The sequence below is a fragment of the Hippocampus guttulatus genome, chromosome 2, assembly GCF_054856545.1.
Source record: "Hippocampus guttulatus isolate MCC_2025c chromosome 2, RoL_Hgut_1.0, whole genome shotgun sequence".
Taxonomy (NCBI): Eukaryota; Metazoa; Chordata; class Actinopteri; order Syngnathiformes; family Syngnathidae; genus Hippocampus; species Hippocampus guttulatus.
In genome coordinates this window covers 4,369,097-4,391,331 of record NC_141262.1, presented here as the reverse complement: position 1 = coordinate 4,391,331, position 22,235 = coordinate 4,369,097, and positions in this window count along the sequence as shown.

The following is a 22,235-nucleotide window of genomic DNA, read 5'->3' as shown; positions in this document are numbered from 1 at the left end:
ATCCCGGCACAGCAACATGATACAGTAAACATTCTCTCGTATGGACTCCTGTTTGCGGTGTCCAGAAATTCCTCATTTGGGAAATGAGCATGGTACATGTCCTTTATGAACCTGCAAGTATGTTGACAAAATGCACGTGTAACAACACAATCAATAAAATGCAAAAATATACTGTCCAAAAACTGCAATACAAGTGTATCCAAAAAAATCACAACAGTACAATGTGTACAGTATTTTAATGTTTTTTTTTTTGTTCTGTCTTGGGAAAAAATGTGTCTATTTTGAATTGTTTTGTTGGATGCATTCTTTGGTTTATGACAATGTTTGCCTGCGTGTCATCCAGTTTTCTTGCTAGTTGCAAGTAACCGTCCCATTGATCACCGAGGTCTGATGATTCTTGTGCATACTGAAGGATTTTTGTTGCCATTTGCATTGCTTCCTTGCTGGATGGTGGCTTGTCATCAGGAGTTGAATCAATGCCTTGTTTTTTAAAGTTTCGTAGATTTGCGTCTTTCCGACTCCAAGTGTCTGCTGGATGCTTTTTACTTTGTGTCCAGCCTCGCTCAAACGGATGCATTTCATTCGCTCCGCTCCAGTCATGACAGTTGTTCTACGTTTCGATGCCATGATCTACAGGATGCAAGTGAATAAAGTTAAAATCTTTCGCAATTGCAGTAAAACGCACGCCAATAAAAAGTTACTCACACGTCGTCGTTTCGGTTCTGATGAATGAAAACGGCGAAGTGAACACATTTCTTCCGTCGTGTCGAGTGGGCACTGCTTTTTAAGCTTGTGTCGCGATCTACAGGACGTAAGTGAACAAAGTTAAAATCTTTTGCAATTACAGTAAAACGCATGCCAATAAAAAGTCACTTTCACGTCAGCGTTTCGTATCTGATGATAGAAAAAGGCGAAGTGAAAACACATTTCTTCCGTCATGTCTTTCCGTCGCATCGGGTGGGCGTTGCGTGTATTTAAGCTCCCGCGGCCTTCCGTCTCCATCCGGGTTACGGCTAGTGGAATTTCCGTAAGTTCCGTTAACATGTAATATCATAATCAAAATGTTAATGCATAGGTTTTTATTCCGGGTGAAGGAAATTCCTTTTCGTAGAATTCCGGGGATGGGAATGTTTACTGTATGTTGATTGGCTACATCCAAATAAACAGACACGGGTGAGGCAAACGGAAAATAAATTCCAGAGACGTGTTCGGAGTCGATAATGAGGCAACTGTAAACACAATCAGAACATTTAAATTTGATCTGTCTCACTCACAGGGGAGACACAGACATTATGCTAATTAGCATGGCTAATTAGTGGTGATGCTGCATTAATTAAATTTCAAAATAATGAATAATTAAAATCATAAATTTAAGCGGATTGTTGAGGCAATTAATTAAAATAGTGGTGGTAAGAGATGTGCGGGTAATTACGATGTTCAACGTGTTGATAATTAGATGGAGTTGGGACAAAGACAATGAGAAGAAGGCTGGATTTTCAGTGGAAAAGAGAGCTATGCACAATTTCCATGATAATGAGAGACTGCTTGCTGATCAGTGGTTAACTGTTCCAGTGTCTGAAATATTCCTACTAATGGATGCCAAGTGATTTCCATAAACCCCACTCACAGTCCTGCTCACCACCTCTGTCATCAAACCACTGAAGCACTGCTGATTCTGACCTTCGAACTCCATCCTTTTTTTGATCCGGTTATTCTCACGAGGGTCGCAGTGTGTACTGGAGCCTATCCCAGCTGTCTTCGGCCAGTAGGCAGCGTACACCCTGAACTGGCGACTGCCAGCCAATCGCATAGCACACATCGACGAACAACCGTTCACACTCACACTGAGGGACACATTACAGCAAAGGTGCCCAATCGTCGATAGTGATAGTCGATCGTGAGGGGTGTAGAGGGGGCAAAAAAAGCAAACCCAAATATGTGTCTATTTGCGTGTTATGAATATGATATATTTTTCTGTTAGTGCACACTGCCTCCTTAGCATCCTTTCAGTCTCACATTCACAAAAAATATTAAATAATTATATGAAATGTTGCAGTACCGTGTGACCTGCATCACCGGAGGTTTCTAGCAGTCAGCAGTCAGGAATTGCAGATCAGAGCTGCTGGATATACAGTATATGTATATATTTTTGTTATTATTATTCTCATTTAAGGTTTGTTTCATGTAAAATTCATCGATGGCACTGGCAAAGAATGGGAATCTGGAGTGCCGAGACAAGCATTTTAAAACAGTGCACGTGTGCTACAGTCGTGAACACGCTGTAAAAGTGCCCTACCTTGCCTTCGCGTCAAGTCTTTACTATGGTAGGCAGTAATTTGCTTTTCACAAACTTTATTTTTCGTTTTCGTTCATCTTAGGGCCGGTTGTGGCTGTTGCTTATCAGGGCATGCGTGTGTAAGTGCCAGTGGCGGATGCTGGTCTGTCAAGGAGGGGAAGCTCAATTTCGGCCTACATCATAAAATGTGTCTGTTTATTTATACGTGAATTCTACTCTCCGTTCCTTTTCAAAAAAATGAGAAAGTTGCCTTCACCATAAGATCGGTGATTGGCTGATTTCGCTGTCAATCAAAAAGAGATTCACCCTCAGACAGATCATCCAGTCATCATGCAGAAAAGCTGAGCTTCCTGGCCAGCCCATAAATGCCCACTGTCCATAGACTCCCAGAGACGCTGAGCGTCTAATGGGCGGGACAAAACCAGCATTTATCCAATGACTCGTATCGTTTCAATGCATTGGGACAACCTACATGAACTCTCTAGACGCCCAGCGTCCGCGCGGTCGACGCTCACCGTCCACACAGTTTAAAGCACAGTGAAACTGCGGGAATGAACGAGAAGACAGTTGTGTCGTTACCAGTAATAAGAAGCTGATTCGGAACAAAAGTTGAGCGCGTTGTAGTGCATATTTAGTCAATGACATGTCCACACAATTGTATGTACACACATATATTTGATCACTTACTTTTTGACATTTTAGGGGAAGCTGAGCTTCCCTTGCAAGCTCAGCTTAGAGCAATCACCTCTGGTAAGTGTGTAACCCAGACTATTTAAAACCGTTATTTAACTGTCAGTTGCTGTTAGCGATGTTTATCAGTGATAATGATAATGTTCCCGATTGACCTTGAACGCACCGCAGCGCTAGGAGCGATGACACTTCCCGATTGACCTTGAACGTACCGCAGCGCTAGGAGCGATGACACTTGCTCGCGGAGGAGAAAGAACTTTCTAGCACTCTCCGATACGGGTCGAAAGAAAAACTGCTCCGGATAAATGAAAGCCAAGGCGAGTGAAGCTTTAGAGGAGATAACGTTTGTTATGCCTCGGATAAACCGAGTTTGGGGGGATCCAAAAAGTGTAGACAAAGACAAGGTCTCCGTAGGAAAAAAGACAATTTTATGTCTCAATCGCACCGAAAATAAGGCGAGAACATAAAGCGCTGGTCCCGAATAAGGACCAGGAGGCAACTCCAAACGAGTAACAAAAAGCGCTTGCACAAAAAAGCAAGGACGAAAAATAAAGATCGCAAAATACGAACGAAAAACAATGTAACACCAGTACACGCACAAAAGCCAGATCATCAAAACAAAACAGTACTTACTCAAAAATGGGTACCGAGAACTAGAACGCGAAATCACGACGAGGTCAAAAGCCAATAAGTCAAAGAACAGCGAAGACAGCAATGCCATAGAACAATACTCCCACAACAGGTGAATGGCGGAGGAGTCCTTAAATGCTGAGTCTAATGATTACAGATTGGCAGCAGGTGTGCAGAAAGTCCGCTCATGCCACCTGCTGGCCAGACCGCAAAACCGAAACGTGACAGTACCCCCCCCCCTCAACGGACGCCTCCTGCCGGACCACCCGGCTTTGACGGGTGCGCTGCGTGGAAAGACCGGAGCATGGACGGGTCTAAGATCCAGGAGCGGGGGATCCACTGCCGATCCTCCGGGCCATAGCCCTCCCAGTCGACCAAATACTGGAACCCCTTACCCCTGCGCCGAGAGTCCAAAATTTCACGCACGGTGTACACCGGGTCACCGTCGACGACTCGTGGAGGAGGAGGAGACGTGGGCGGAGGAGCCAGGGGACTGGTGGCCACTGGCTTCAACAGGGAAACATGGAAGACGGGGTGGACCTTCATGGTGGGCGGCAGTCGGAGCTTGACGGAGACGGGGCTGAGGACCGAATCCACCACGAACGGTCCAGTGAAGCGAGGCCCCAACTTGCGAGATGTACCTGCTAGTCGCAGATCCTTGGTCGCCAGCCACACCTTCTGCCCCACCTGATAGCTGGGTGCAGGGCGGCGGCGGCGGTCAGTGATCTGCCGGTTCCGCAGAGCAGTGCGTGACAGTGCTGCTCTGGTCTCCCTCCATACGCAATGGGCCCGCCGCAGATGGAGCTGTATGGATGGGAGTTCCACCTGACCCTCCTGGGAAGGAAACAGAGGAGGTTGGTAACCATAAGCCGCCATGAAAGGAGACCGACCGGTAGCTGATGAGACGAGGGTGTTGTGGGCGTACTCCACCCAAGGCAGGTGAGTTGACCACGAGGAGGGGCGAAGGAGGCAAACACAGCGCAGAGCTGCCTCCAAGTCCTGGTTCACATGTTCCGTCTGGCCGTTGGACTGCGGGTGGTAACCAGAGGACAGACTAGCCGTGGCCCCCATGGCCTGACAGAAACGTTTCCATACTCTCGAAACGAATTGAGGACCCTGGTCCGACACGATGTCTACCGGAATCCCATGAAGGCGGAAGACGTGTTTGACGAGAAGGTCGGCGGTCTCCTGGGCAGAGGGCAGTTTGGACAAGGCAACAAAATGAACAGATTTGGAGAAGCGGTCAACCACGGTGAGTATGACCGTTTTGCCCCGGGAAGGAGGTAGGCCGGTAACGAAATCCAATGAAATGTGGGACCATGGTCGAGACGGAGCTGGCAACGGCTGCAGCAACCCAGCCGGTAGTTGGTGGGACGCCTTACTGCACGCGCAGGTGGAACAGGCCTTGATGTAGTCCTGTGTATATTTACAAAGCTCCGGCCACCAAAACCGCTGCGCGACGAGCTCCAAGGTCCCGGACACCCCTGGATGGCATGCCACCTTAGACGTGTGCCCCCACTGTAACACCTCCGCGCGCAGGGGTGGGGGCACAAAAAGTCTCCCGGCCGGACAACCAGTCGGGGCTTGGATACCGTTCTGGGCCTCCAGGACCCTCCGTTCGACGGCCCACCTCAGTGCCCCCACAATACAATGATCAGGAAGGATGCTTTGGGGTTCGTTGCTCCTCTCCGCGGGATCATGGATACGGGAGAGTGCATCCGGTCGAATGTTCTTTGAGCCAGGGCAGTAGGTGAGTGTGAAATTAAAACGAGTGAGTAGAAGCGCCCACCGTGCTTGGCGGGAGTTTAGTCTCTTGGCAGATCGGATGTAGGCCAGGTTCTTGTGATCGGCGTACACCGTGAATGGCTCTTCGGTCCCTTCGAGCCAATGCCGCCATTCTTGCAGTGCCAAAACTACTGCTAGCAGTTCACGGTTTCCCACGTCGTAGTTGGCTTCGGCTGGGCTGAGACGACGAGAGAAAAAGGCGCAAGGGTGGAGTCTTTGGTCGACTGGGGATCGCTGCGATAATACGGCCCCCACGCCGGATTCCGACGCGTCCACCTCTACGACAAACGGATAGGATGGGTTAGGATGCTGCAATACTGGAGGGTTCGTGAAGGCCTTTTTCAATTCGGAGAACGCGTTGTCAGCATCAGTGTCCCACCTAAAGGGGATCTTGACAGAGGTTAACCGGGTCAAAGGCAGGGCTCTCTGGCTGTAGTTGCGGATGAAACGGCGGTAAAAATTAGCGAAACCCAGGAAACGTTGCAACTGCTTTCTATTGGTTGGTGTGGGCCAGTCTACTACGGCCTTAACTTTGGCAACGTCAGCTCTCAGCTGACCCCTCTCGATAATAAAACCCAGAAATGAGATGGACTCGACGTGGAACTCGCACTTCTCTGCTTTTACGAATAACCGGTCTTCTAATAGTCTAGTCAACACTAGCCTGACATGGTGCTGATGTTCTGTGAGATTCCGGGAAAACATCAATATATCATCCAAATAAACAAAACAAAATAGGTTCAGAAAATCTCTTAAGACATCATTAATGAGGCACTGAAATACCGCTGGTGCATTGGTTAGTCCAAATGGCATGACCAAATATTCGAAGTGCCCTAAAGGTGTCTTGAATGCTGTCTTCCATTCATCCCCCTCCCGAATTCGAACCAGATGGTAAGCGCTACGTAAATCGAGTTTGGAGAATATGGTGGCTGATTGGAGGGGGGCGAACGCCGAATCTAGCAACGGAAGTGGATACTTGTTCTTGATAGTGATTTCGTTAAGGCCCCGATAATCAACACACGGGCGTAACGACTTGTCTTTCTTTTCGATGAAGAAGAACCCGGCCCCCAGTGGAGATTTAGACGGCCGAATGAGGCCAGCCGAGAGTGAGCTATCGATATATTCCCTCAGAGACTCTTGTTCCGGCTGTGAGACCTGATATAATCGGGAAGTCGGGAGTGGGGCGTTGTCTATCAAGTCGACTGCGCAGTCATAGGGCCGGTGAGGCGGCAAGGACTGGGCACGGTCTTTACTAAATACCTGGCGCATATCATGGTAATTACTCGGCACATTATCCAAACAAATGACTTCTGGTGGCTTGCTATGGGTCGGCCCTCTATTTTCTGCCGCCGAACACAAACAGTGGGTATAGCAAAATGAGCTCCAATTCTCGATCGCAGGACGTTCTCAAGAAATGAGAGGGTTATGTTCACGCAGCCACGGCAATCCCAAAACTAAGGGTACGGATCGAGACCGCATGAGATTTTCCTAGATCTAAAAAAAGCTTTTGACACAATAGATCACAGTATATTATTGAAAAAACTAGAAAGATATGGCATTAGAGGTGTAGCTTATAAATGGATAAAAAGTTATTTAGAAAACAGATATCAGTACGTGCAACTCAACAATAAAAAAACGAATCAACTAAAAATCACTCACGGAGTTCCTCAGGGGTCAGTGCTTGGTCCAAAACTATTCATCTTATATATAAATGATATCTGCAAGGTCTCAAAACAATTTAAATGTGTCCTATTTGCTGATGATACAACTTTCTACTGTTCTGGAATAAATCTGAAACAGCTCCTGACAACCGTAGAAAACGAATTAAACAAATTAAAAAACTGGTTCGACAGAAATAAATTGTCACTTAACCTGAAAAAATCGAAGTTAATTGTTTTTGGCACAAGACCAATCAAACACCAAGCTAAAATTATGGTAAACTCAATTGAGATAGAAAGAGCGTATGAAACCAAGTTTCTCGGATTAGTAATAGACTCAAAACTATGTTGGAAGCCACATATCGATAACGTAAAAAGAAAAATAGCCAAAACCGTAGGGATCCTCTACAAAACCAAGGAAGTGCTAAATAAGAGATCTTTGTACACATTATACACTTCATTATTATTACCATATATGACCTACTGTGTGGAAATATGGGGAAATGCCTGCAAAACAAACACACTCCCTATTCTCAACCTACAAAAAAAAGCAATTCGAATTATTAATAGATCAAAATATACGGAACCCACAAATCCACTATTTATCAAATTAAATACGATGAAATTTTATGACCTGGTTGTCTTTAAAATCGCCCAATTAATGTACAAAGCACACAATAACCTGCTCTGCCAAAACATTCAGAAGTTTTTCGAAATTCGAGAAAGCAGCTATGATTTAAGAGGTACCAACTTATTCAAAAAACTCAAAACAAGAACAAACATCAAGCAAAGAAGTGTATCTATCAAAGGCGTTAATCTGTGGAATAATCTCGAAACGGACCTGAAAATGAGTAAATCGCTTGCTGAGTTCAAAAACAAATTCAAAAAAATAGTACAAACAACCTACATCAATCAGAGTTAAAATGATAAATTCAAAACATTAAATATAATGATAAATCAGAACTAAGTTGATAAATAGAGAAAGGTATATAAATATCCATTATGAATACAAGAGAAAATTGACACAAGAGTGTCAGGGTGTGGAAGTATATAATCCCGATACAAACCAAAAGTTGTAAAAATATCACGGTTAAGGGTAAAGTATGAGCCTTAATGGAGACTTCTTTCTTCTTACTTTTTTCTTTTCTGATTGATATAAAAATGATTTATTAGATACAATCACATAACGGGGTAGGACTAGATAAGTTTTTTACTTCTTCCTACTCCCTTGAACATAATAACTGTGTTGTATGAAGATTGATTTCTTTCTTTTTTTATCTACCTTATTTTCTGTCAAATTATTACTGTATATATGTTTTATGTTCAATAAACAAACCAAAAAAAAAAAAAAAAAGATAGAACCGTCGGTATTCGATGTGATTGCCCGATAATTTGAGTTTTACCGGCCCGGTGATTTCTTTTACTTCCGCCAAGAGTCGCCCGTCAAGGTCGTGAACCCGCTTTGTTTCTCTTAAGACCTCAACTGGGCAACCCAGTTCCTTAGCTAAGTTGGGGTCTAAAAAACAATTGTCCGCCCCAGAGTCTACCAAGGCCCGAATAGTAATGACCCGTAAGGGACCATAGAGAGTTCCGTCCAACTCGAGTCTTTGCGGATGTCCTGGACGGGACTCCTCCCGTCTCGACTCCCGCGACGCGATACCGGGTACAAACTCACAGTGATCGTGGCGCCCGGACGGGCGGGCCGGTGTCATGGAACAGTTAGCAAGACGGTGTCCTGGTTGACCGCAGTAGAAGCAGGCCCGATCCCGAATCCGACGCTCTCTCTCCGCTGGTCCCAGGCGTCCGCCTCCCAGCTGCATGGGCTCCTCCTCTGCACCCTAACTCGAATAGATTTGGATAAATTGACACACTTGCGAGACATTGATTTATTTGTCCTTTGACAACTTATTAGAAGGGTGACACTGAGTAGCTGCACCTAGGGTGGCTACAAGTACATGCCTAAGTGCGTGCTTAGGTGCACGTGTGCAGTAACGTGTCGATCGCAGGTGGTTGGTTGATCGAAAAGTAGATCTTTGGTCAAAAAAGGTTGGGCACCCCAGATTTAGAGTGTTCCATGAACCTGCCATGCATATTTTTGGAATGTGGGAGGGAACCAGAGTACCTGGGGAAAGCCCACACAGGCACGGGGATAACATGCAAACTCCACACAGGAAGGCCGGAATCCAACCCTGCACCTCCACACTGTGAGGCCGACACGCTAACCAGTCGACCACCGGGCCGCCCCCGGTAGATACATTACACCATAATTGAGACGGCTTGTTTGAGGAGGCTTTGCAATAATGTTCCGGGATCAAATTGTCAACATTATAAAGCATTATGGCCCTTGAGGGGGTCTGATTTGGTTGCCTCAGTATTGCGTCTCTCCTGTTTGTAGATCAGTTGGCTTCATCCAGGCTAATCATCAACTCTCATTGGAGCGGTTTGTAGCCAAGTGTGTTGATTTGGGTGACTCTCAAATAAATGGTCATTCAGATAAAGCCTTTGGGACGTCATATAGAGCTCTGGATGTTTATGTCATGCATCCCACCATGCACTGCATCAAACGTAAAGAACACCATTTTGGCAGGGAAGAAAAGGTATTGCTGTTTTGAGGAACCCCAGTATTTTACGATAAAGATAGAGACAGCTGGTGTGCACCAGGTTGCCACAGCAAGAGGGGAAAAAAGACAAGGGCAAGCATTCTACAGGCCACCAAAAGCCAAAAGAAGAACCGAGGCACTGGCATTCAGAACCACGCCGGGGACGCCCGCTTCTCCATCCGGCTCGACAGCGAGGCCGAGGCGTACCTGGCTGCCCTGCCGTGGAGCCCGCCTTCTCATCAGTTTCCCCTCCTCACCTGCCAGCAGAGAAGTAGTCGGGATGCCCCGTGAGCCTGCCAGGCAGGCTCGAGAGTCGACAATACTTACCGGTCATTTAAAAAAGCTTAATGTTGGTTCACGTCAGAAAACTACGACCAATCATTATCAAAATTCACATGCACAGCTCAACTCATGCCCACTTCAAACTCAGAAAATATCAAAACAATCACCAGCATATTTGTAATTTGAAAGCATTTCAACCATTCAGGTTAACGTCGCTAAGTGTTAGAAAACTATTTATGTTGACATCTTTATTTAATGCCCACGCCAACCTCTGAAAACGTGAGAATGATCGCCCCAGTATTGGGGATTTTAGGGTGTGTTCCTCTTCATAGAGGCGCTCGCTACAAATCTTATTGTCGCTTCACGAGAGAAATGCCTCATCTATAAAATACAAAACACACGACATGTCTTGCCACATTACACAATGCCACACTCTGAGCAGGACTCTCGCACGCAAACATTGACGTATTCCTCCTCGTATATGCCGTTTACCTAATCTTATTTTCAGCCATGCCGAGATTGGCTGTTGTAGAGAAGACTGGCCATAATCAAACAAAATTGACATCACTGTTTCTTTATACTGGCAAACCTCGGTTTTCTAACATCTTGGTTCTCGACCAATTTGGTTTTCGACCAAAAATTTCGAGTTTTTAATGCCTCGGATGACGAACAAATTTTGGTTCTCGAACAAACTGAGGGCACTTGAAAACACCATTTGACTCCTCTCGCCTTCCTTACACCAGGAAGTGACGCTTCCTCGGGTAGACAAGGAAGTGACGCTTCCTCGTGTTGCTTTCCATTGTGAGCAGACGTGTTTAATAAACATTTTTATTTTAAAAAGCGTGGTTTCGCTTTTCGAACAATTTCGGTTTTCGAACAGCCTTCTGGAACGGATTATGGACGAAAACCGAGGTTTGACTGTATTTTTAATGTCTTAGCGATAAGTGACTCAACATTAGTATGTTATACACAAAAATACCTACAATGATAAAATAAAATAATAATACTGTGATTGCCTGGCAACCAGTTCGAGGTGTCCCCCGCCTACTGCCAGAAGACAGCTGGGATAGGCTCCAGCACCCCCCACGAACCTTGTGAGGATAAAGCGGATAGGAAAATGGATGGATGGATGGAAAATAATAATAATAAATACTTTTAGAAACATGTGCCTCAAATGGTGGGACATAGGCATCCTGGTGGGCAGGAACCGAGACGTACAGCACAGCCTGCTTTCCTAACCGGCTGGATTGAACGTGAGCGAAATGGGTGCCCATAGGTACTTTGTTATGTTCTCTAACTGTACACTAGGTGGCAGTGTTGCTATAAAAATACTGTTGAGATGAAAAAGGTTGTGCTGTTTCGTAGTCTGTTACAAATAGTCAGTGTTGTGTCCAAGGACCAGCAACCTGAGGCCAAGGCCAAGGACTTGACTCCGAGGCCAAGGCCAAGGACTTGGAAAATTTTCCGAGGCAAGGCCAAGGCCAAGGACTTGAGAAATTTTCCGAGGCAAGGCCAAGGCCAAGGACTTGAGAAATTTTCCGAGGCCAAGGCCAAGGACCAAGGACTTGCCTCCGAGGCCAAGGCCAAGGACCAAGGACTGATTTTGAAGCTGAGGCCTAGTTGAGGACATGTATAAAACAATGCTATCATACCACTTGGCAAGTCTTCATGATTTGCAACACCCCTCCATCATAACCCCTTGCACTCCCGAACGCTTGAATGAAGTGTTTTTATTCAAAGAGTAGAACAGTCAGGGTACGTGTTATTTATACTGAGAAAAACAAAAATAAAAGCATATGATATACTGTACATTTATGAATTAATGTTTTAGTGCAGTAGTTTCTTAATATGAAGTAAATCAACACTCAACAGGCATGACGTGGCACGGAAGACAAGTTGAGAAATGACTTTGAATAGAAGTCAATCACTGAGTGCAGAAAAAGCGGTAATCTCTCAGTGATAATTTTACAGTTTACCGGCAGCGAGTCCCTGGGACTCGCTGATCAGAAAAGTATGAGTGCCATTATGGATTGAGAGAGTCCCAAATTTCGAATTCTGAAATGGTCTACTTATTCAATTGCATATGATAAAAACACAAACAACAACATATACATACAATTATAAACAAATGCTGCAAAAATTTAAATAATTCAGGAGCAGGCCTGAAGATTTCGGAAATTCATGGTAACCGTTTTTCGGGTCGTCGGATTACCCAATGGGAAACCACGATAACAAATGTTGGGTTCCGTAAACGTTCATCATGGGAACCCATTTTTCTATTTTGACTGATATTCATAATCAAGAATTCCGAAACTCAAAAGTATAATGTTTCAAGGGTAAATGTTTGAAAATGATGCATTAACAATGAGCATTACATCAGCAGCTGTGTACTCCAGGTTTATTCCAAAAAATTAATGGATAAAAACTGGTGTACTCATGTGGCATCATCAGAGTATTTTTTCCAATCTCACACTGCAAAGATTAATTGACTGGTAATCAATAATACAGGTAAGTATTGATGTGGCTTGACATCCTCTTCCCAAGACGATGGATGTGTAATCTACGATCAATTTGACGAAATAATTTAACACACGTCATCATGAGTTCTACCAACAGTTAACATTAGCATTACTACACCTTGTGACAAAAGTTTTATTTATAAAGTTACCATGCTACAACCAGTAAATTTTAGAATAACCAATACTGTTTCATAATATTTTTCACAGCGATTAGACTACAAATCTAATGACCAATTTGCCTCGTAATCGTGCCTCGCGTCGTATCTCGCTCTCGCGTTCTGTGCATACTTCACAGGTGAGTTTAGTGATACGCCCTTTGGACGATTCATACGAAAAATCTGACTAGCATTCCCATTTCTTAAATATCTTAGTTAGTAGACCTTGGTGAATTTTTTTTCGCCGCCATCTCAAACTTTCATCCGCGCGATTCCTCAGTTTGCGGACTAAAATAGCAACCCGCATGCGCACATAATGTCATCTATTGCACCCCCCCCCCCCCAACACTGAAAACAAAACAAAACGAAAGTAAATTAGAAGAAAGACACTCACACACCACACCACAAACACACATACAGGCACAGTGAAATCGCGTTGATCACACAGTCAACTCGTGTGCGGTGACTTTTATGGTTAAACTATTTTTCGGTACCGTTAAAATGACGCCACAGAAACGACACACTACCGGTAACGATTGTTACCGTGAAATCCTCAGGCTTGCCGTAGTTTTTTTTTTTGTTTGTTTATTTGTTTTGACTGAGAAATTTCCTTGCGTCCCAAAAACACACGTTATTTGGAACTGTGTGTCCCGTGGGAAAATTATGCGTCTAGGACGCGGGACGCAGAGTTAACGAGATGGCTGAATCTCTAAACATTCTCTGAGTACTACTATTATTACCACTACCACTAATACTACATTAATTAGTACCTTCAACTTCACAATAATAATAAAAAATTAAATCAACCATGATTTTAAATCTCTGTGTGCCCTGCGATTGGCTGGCAACTGATTCAGGGTGTCCCCCGCCTACTGCCCGGAGATGGCTGGGATAGGCTCCAGCACCCCCCGCGACCCTAGTGAGGATCAAGCGGTTCGGAAAATGGATGGATGGATTATTCCAAACATGAGAAAGCATTCAGCAAACATAACTGGAATCGAGCAAAAGGACTCCAAATCCCAACGGCCAAACCCGGAAGTGAAGTGCAGACATTATTGACTCCAGCTGTAACGCAAATTACTTGGTTCAAACAAACATTCTAGTGCCACCGCACAAACGTGACGACTGTGCAAAAATAACTAAATAAAAGACACCACTGTTACAGAAAGGCTTTACACGCTATTTAAACTGCCGATCGCGAACGGAACGAACCGTGATTGAAACTAACTGTGATGCCGCTCTTTACACGTTGTACTGACCGTCAGTGCCAGCCCCGCCCCTGTTAAAGCGCTAGTTAAAGTCATCAACGTGGGTTTCCCTGGATGGATTTGTTTGATTTCTTTATGATTTTTTGCGTCCCTCTGGCACACTTTATACATGTGGACGAAGGATTAGAGGCTCTAATCCCTCGTTGTGTCCGAGGACTGGCAAACCAAGGCCAAGGACTTGATTCCATGGCCAAGGCCAAGGACCAAGGACTTAAGGCCGAGGACCAAGGACCGCCCTTTGGTCCTTGAGCCGGTCCGGCTCGAGGAACACATCACTGCAAATAGTGTTTGGCTCCCTTGCTATTTAGCCTCCCGACTCCACAGACTTAACCCGGTTAGGGACGATTAAAGGAACGGACAAAAACCCACTAGCGCCCTTGCTCAGTCCGTCCCAAAAATGGGTGTCAGTCCGGGACGGACCGTCCGTTGCATCCCAGGGATGGAATGCCCATCTCAGGTAACTATGACTATGACAGTCATTTAATCTTTGTGCGCAATTTCTTCACACCAATTAACTCAGAGCTCTCTATTCGCGTACCAGATTTTATTGTAGAAACTGTCAGTGTCATAGTTATAATAGCTCCACTAACCAAAGCAACTATGTGCTGCTAATAAAAGTGGAGTGCTTTCTCTCTTAATTAGAGTCAAAATAAAATTGTAGCCCACAGAAGGCAGCTCCACCTTCACATTTGCTGACATGCCCAAATGATTATGTTAAGGAATGAGCAGGTGATCCGATTGGGTCGGTGGGAATAGGGAATAGATATGGAAGCTAACTCAATTAAAGGACGACATAAATGTCCTCCCCTCGTGATCTGAAAGAACTAGATCAAGTGAAGCCACCAACAATTGTGATTTATAGAAGAGGAAAGGAAAAGCAGGGAGCAATGCTCAAGCAATTTGCAAAAAATAATTTACTTAAAAAAAAAAAAAAAGAAGCAGGAGATGAAAATGTGCTATGACATAACCTATATTTTATTCACAAGGTGATATCAATTAGTTCTCTGTGCAAAGCTCCACTTCCCCTTCAGCACATTTAACATTCTTGCATAGCCGCATGGATTTTGTACAATTTGTGGATCAGGAAATCCTGTATTTCACTTCTGGGTAGTAATGATAACAATAACAATAATGACTATTTTATATTCAAATGTTAATGATTCCACGTTTCATTTGCCATTTCACCTTGCTCACCAAGCTATAGACACTCCCCTTCTGCTCTTCCCCCCACTTCTCCGGGATTTTCTTCTCTCTAGAATAATGAAGTAAACCTAAACCTCATCCAGCAAATGAAAATGACATTTTGTGGCCTGCCCCACAGATGGAGCTTTTCAGCAGCCACGGCTCCCCCACTCCCGCCCCCTTTTAGCACATTACAATTCAACAATGACTCATTCCTGAAAGTCAGTCAGGATTATTGCAGTACACCTGTCTGACAAGTCAAATGGGAATGAAACTTACAGCGTATACCTTTACTTTGCAGTTGTATAACCATAAAAAGATAACATCAAATAATTAAAAGCAGAAACAAGTCTGCTCATTATTGATACTTAATACTTTCCTCTTGTCAGTGTTTCAATATTGGGAGAAAAGTTCTATGTTTAGGCTTTTTTTTTTTTTTTGGTGGTGTTTTTTTTTTTTTTTTACTTGTCTATAATCGGAGTCATGGTTGGGCATTCATTTGTTTGTTTCATTTGTATGGTTGAGATGAGACAATACTGCTCTCTGTTTTCTCTACTCCTAGGCAGACACACATAGTATACTATGGATCTATATGCAGAAAACACGTTACAGGCGATTATAATTTAGTCGTAAGAGTATAACTGAGAAAGCATGTCGGCACCAGTTGACAGTTGTTTGCTTTTGGTAATTACTAATGCTACAGCGTCAAATATTTTGTGGGACGTAAGAGCGACGAAATGTAACAGTCGTTCTAAATTTGACAGCACAGAGGAAACCCTCCAGAGAGAGAAGAGTGAAACTTCTAAAAGTTTGACGTGATGAACTGAACCTGGAGCCAAATAGACACTGAACACTGAAGATGTCATGATCCTGTTCTTGTGTGTCTCCAGCACGTGGCAGATGAGGGCCTTCCCTTCAGTGTGCGCACATGCTGCTCATGATCGTTAGCCCTGTATTTAAGGACTGACAAGAGGGGTGCTGCTTGTCAGATTATTGACCTTGTGGCTGCTTGAGCTCAAGTGTTGTTTTTCTAGACCTCTCGATCTTGTCATAGTTGTTCTTGTTCCCTTAGTTCCACCTTTTTGTAAGTATAGTCAATGTTCAATCATTTGATCTTGCTTTTGGGGGGGGGGGGGGGGGGGTTCGGGTGAATTGGACTCTTATCATTTCATTTTTCACGGTGTTCCATTGCCTTGCCTTTTGCAAGCATCTTTTGTTGATTCCTCATCTTTTCCTGGATCCTTGTGACCTGTGCTTTGTTGGCTTTGCATTTTTTATAATAAACATTTTTATTGTCGCATTTTGTCTGTGTGCATTTCTGTGATACTAAACATTATTTGGTTTGTTTCGAAACTGACAGAAGCTTTATTTGCAAAGTAAAAAGTAAGAAATCATATCTAGGGATAATTGATGGATGGATTAAAGTCTTCCTGACAGTCATAAAATTACCAAAAGAAGTTAATAACCATTAATAGTATAACTCAAAGACTTAGCTGTCGATGACAAATGATGTTGACGCAATGCTGTTAACATAAATTTGGCATGTAGAAACCTGCACGCGATCTCCTAATGTATCAACAAGTGCCTGCACGGCGCTGAGAAAGAAACGACGAGCCCAGCAACCTGGCTATCACCTGTATTAGTGTGCATGCTAAAGTGAAACTGAAACTCCTGCATTTGATCTCATAGCTCTGATATCAATCCAATATTGATGATGACTTGGTATCTATAGTATCAATATTTGGATAGATCCGCTCACCGAATGATTGAGTCCACCCAAAAGAACTGTCATGCCGATCATTGTCAATTTCAAGAAGACAACCCCAAGGCAGAACTCCCATGTATGCCACCTGGCGATACAATGTAATGTTTACCTGAGCTTGAGCTTGAGATTTAACAATTTTGTTTGGCTATGAGTAAAGCTGGGTACATGGATGAGGATCTTTTGACAGACCGCCAACATAAAGATTACCCTGGAGAACCCAAGAACCGTTTTCTTGTTTGGAAAATGATGAATTTTACATTAAATGCCTGCTATTTGTTCACTGAACACCAAAATATATGTTTTTTCAAATATTTAATGCTTTAATCCTATTTTAGGATTAGGGCCAAATTTGACCCTTTGGGATTTAAGGGTAGTATTTGAGTAGCAGAATTTATAGGGGTAAAATTTGACCCCGTGGGTTCTCCAGGGTTAAAAAAAAAATCAGACATTTAACAGTTTTGGACATATTGTGTGTGGGGTTCCCAGACAATCTCAACACAGCACCCCACACACATAGATTCTACACCACCGGTCAAGAATTCAGTCCTCTGAGGGTAAGCTCTTGCATCATCATCACATGTGACTTCACAAACATGGAGACAACTAGGCTCTTCCGGGGTTCTGAAAAGGAGAGGAAACCGGAGCCTCGGGGGGTGGCAAGGCCAGCAAAGAAATACTTGCTTTGCAAAATGCTTCTTGCTGTCTCCCACATGTATACCAAATACATGACATTGGGTAGGCTACTTTTCTTATGGAGTCCCAAAGGTGACATGGAAGAAAACAAAACAAAACAATTTCCATTGAAAACTTTGTCTTCCTCGCAAAAATTTCCCTTCTCTTGCAATCATTGTGAGATAACACCACATTCTTTTTTTTTTTTGTTTGTTTGTTTCTTTTGCGAGAGATGCACTTTAAAAAAAGAAGGGCGCGTTCAGTTTGGCGATTGTATCCTCAATTTTTTTTTAAGAAACGGCAGTTTGTCAGAGACAGAAAGAGTTACAGAGGAGGACAGATATTGGGGTCAAGAAATGCCCCTCACATGACATTACGCGCATGAAACCACAGCACTCCCATGTTGTTTTTGCTTACATTAAAAAAATACCTTGCAATCATTGCGAGGGAACACAAAGTTGTTGTTTTTTGTCACCTTGGGGCCTCCGTACCTACCACCCAAACTCGGCTGGGATAGCCTCCTGCACTACTGTGACTTGAGTAAGGGAGGATAAGTGGTTCATAAAATGGATCGATGAACGTCGGGTAGGATATCGGTTTGTCTTATTTATCGGCGCTTCCTCATGTGTCAGTCAGAGAGCTTGGTTGACTGACAATATTCTGTCACGTCACAGTTTGCGCAGTAAAGTAGCGCACGCAAAGCTTTTTGGTTGTAAATATCCAACACATTTGTTATTTATCATTGGCGGCCCTGACTAGTTTTGGAACCTATTTTCAGGACAAATCCATCCTTAATGCACCTTACACAACAATAGCGCCAGACATAAGATTGTCGGGTGTTTAAGATCCTTGGACAGGAAGGAGCAAAATTGGGACAAAAACAGACCGATTGTGTTTATGTGTTTAGTGAGTCTACAAATTCATTTGGGAATTTTGAATGACGAAGGACGAACATGCATCGTAAATAATATTAAAATCTTTGAGTGAGGTGATTTTTATGAGGAAAAAGAAAATCACAACTTCTTGCACTTATTAGTGGTATGTTGTTGAGCAATTCTTTTTTGCCATCTTTGAGATTTTTTTTATGCTTTGGAAACAAAACTCAAAATCACAGTATGTGTTTATTTTATGGCGGCACGGTGGTCGATTGGTTAGGGTGCCGGCCTCACAATGACAGGTGCAGGGTTCGATTCTGGCTCCGGCCTTCCTGTGCGGAGGTTGCATATTTCTCCTCATGCCTGCGCGGGTTCCAAAAACATGCATGGCAGGCTGATTGAACACTCGATATTATCCCTAGCTGTGAGTGTGAGCGCGAAAGGTTGTTGTTTGTCTCTGTGTGCCCTGCGATTGGCTGGCAACCGGTTCAGGGTGTACCTCGCCTACTGCCTGAAGATAGCTGGGATGGGCTCCAGCACGTGTCGCCAACCTTGTCAGGATTAAGCGATTTCAGATAACGGATGGATGATTATTTTATTGTTTGCTCCAAACTTTTTTTCTAAATTGATATTTTTTACATGAGTTTGAGCATGAAATATATTAAGATACCTTTTTACTTGATAGAAAAAACAAAAATATGCAAATATATCCATATTTGAAATGGCATTTTTGTCATACGTTTGCTTAGCAAGTGCACAATCTTATGTGGCTCCCTGGGAGAGCTGATGAAAAATTGAGGCCCTCTCAATCATTTACGTTGCCCATTGCTGGAGAGTCCTAATGCGTTCATCAAAACGTATGGCCTGATCAGATGTATTTGTAGGATTTCGCAAGCCGGGGTACACATTTTTTTAAGCAGCCCGAAACAGGTGTCAACCTTATGAGCCAAGCTGTCAAGTGCGACAATTAACTGTATGACTCACTTTTTTCTTCTACGTGAGCGGAAAATGGAAGAAACGCTCAGTTTGCCTCTCCATCATCTCTATCAGACGGGCTGTCAATTCCCAGTTCCTCACCATGTCCTTCCTTTTGCTCACCTCTTTCTGTTGCTGGAGGCTTCTCACATTGGCTTTCAATTGTACGTCTGGGCAGCTGACTGAAAGACGACAGCACTCAAGCGAAGGTGCCAGAAAATCTGAATTTTTGGCACGATGTATTTTGGCAGCACTTTTAAATGCGTCTATTGTTATTGTTGCAAATAAGTCATAGTGTTTTTATGATGATTAAAAATGAAAGCACCTGTATTTAGCGTGTCTCGTGTTGACTGTGAAATTGGATTAGGAGCACTGCTTCCTGAGCAATTTGGAAGAAGCTAACACGACGCAAGTCATTGACGAAGTGATGCAACATTCCACTAGATTTTCAATGTGTGCTTATTTCCTATACGGTGACACATATAAATCAAAACGGATGACCATGAAAATGGCAACAGACGCTCAACTCAAATTGAAAACATGTATTGTTGGCGGTGACTGATGCGAAGAAGTGAATATTGAAAAACTGGAAAAGTGTTGATCACCACCCGGATCCCAATGACACCTTTTTGGAATATTCTGACCCAGCTTGGCATATGGGGGTTTATTATGACGATGATGATTGTTATTATCATTATTGTGTTTCATTTTTGGCTTTGTTTTGGAAAACCTGAAAATCGTAAATAAAATATGAAAGAAAAAAAAGAAAGACATGTCAAAAGAGCAGCTGAATCTCCTGGGCACATTCTAGCAGAGATTTGGGGAGGAGGGGGGTCAAAGTGGGTAAAAGCAGCTGAGAAACAACCTCTTCAAAAAGGCTGCCCTGGAAATGAGTCCGTCTTCTGTTATTACACTCATCACTTGACACATTTTTCCATCAGGGTCAGGTCTGAGAGAAGGAGGTTACCCCATGGGCACTAATAGGAGAATTACGGTACCAAGACTACATCTCTTCATGACTCACGTTCTCTCTCTTTGCACAGCATTATGGACATTGCTCTGATCCAACAGCATCACTAAAGAAGAATCATAATTTAAGTTTGCAAGTATAATAATTCTTGATTGCTGGTATGATTATAAGACAACTGCTTCCATGCACCTTTGACTTTTCCCATTGTATGCAGTGGACCTCCACATATGCATGGCTCAGAACCTGCAGATTCACCAATTTCCAGGTTTCTTTTCAACCTTTAAATATATATACATATGTATATGTTTTCATTTCGGGGCGCTGCCAACCCTGTTTTTCATGGAAAGCACATCATCCTTGCTTGTTCAAGAATTTTTAGATTTCTTTATTCAATAATTTCTAGGGTTATGTTTGTCGTTTTCTTAAATCTTACTTTAAAACATGTATCTAATTTTGCATCCATGCTTGTGCTGCTGTTTTTCCCTCTCTCTCTTACAGTATGTGCCAACTGGCAGCGTCTCCATGAGAGGTAATCTTCAATTACCTCAAGTGTGAGACACAGGATGAAACACCACTCGTATATTAATTGATAGTGTGTGCTTGTTAGAGCCAATAGGACGGAGAAACACCGCTTCGGGTTAGATGATGCACTCTGCTCCCAGTAGCCTCATAATACTTGATGATTACATGCTCCTTCTCTCGTTCCAGTTATTGTATGCTTAACTTGCGTTTGGACATACTTAATGTGACCCTTCAGTTTGTTTGCTACAATGTGAACATTTTTTTTCACCATTGGGCTCTAAAAAGACCCACAATTCTAGTCGAGACATTACAATGGTAAACCGTTTTTTTTACTACATTTCTATGAGAGATGTAATTAAAATTTTCACAATTAGGTAAGTTTTTTTGTTTGTTTGTTTTGTTTTTGGCGCCGAACCCAAATCTCTCGCATATCAGTTAATAATCCATCCATGTTCTAATCCTTTTATCCTCACGAGGGTCGTGGGCATTCTGGAGCCTATCCCAGCCGTCTTCGGGCAGTAGGCGGGGGACACCCTGAACTGTTTGCCAGCCAATCGCAGGGCACACAGAGACGAACAACCATTCACGCTCACATTTCATTTGAAAATAATTATAATTATTATTATTATAATAATACTGTAACATATTTAGTATGAAATCTAGAATGAATGAATTAAGGGTTAGTTTCAGCAGCGTTTTTTTTTTTCTTTTTCTGAAATGTCAAATTACAACGCATGGTAAAATTCATTAACCAGTTCAGGGTGTCCTTCGCCTACTGCCCAAAGACAAGTGGGGGATAGGCTGCAGCATGCCCGCGACCATTGTGAGGATAAGCGGATTAGAAAATGGATGGATGGTAAAATTCATTTTGTGCAAGCTTTTAAAGGTCAAACTTGAATTTCAAAATCTGATGAGCAGGAAAAGAGTCAAAACATTTTTTTAATCAATGCCAAAAATGTGTATAGAGCCACATAAAGCTATCTGGCGCGTTTGGCTGCCGCTGCTCAACCCGTATTGTTTTGTGTTCTTGGGCGTCTTGAAAGGCGCTTATAAATAAAATGTATTATTATTATTATCTCTGATCTAAAAAAATCGGTTTACCAGTCATACCAGTCTCAAGTGTATGCAGAAAAGTGGTGAAGATTGCACGACTGTCTGTGTCCAATGTGTTGTGTTGTGTTGTTTTGTTATTTTGACTTCAAAATGGCGCCGCGTGAGTGGCTGCCTTTCCAGCAGCTCCTATATTTTGTTGTTCTACTTCTTCCTTTCATAGCTTTGCTGCTGTGAATTGGGAATTTCTCCATTGCGAGACTAATAAAGGTTTTCTTATCTTATTAACCATAGTTTGTGCCAACATATATTGTTTCAGTATAAGGTCCCCCCCCCCCCCCCCC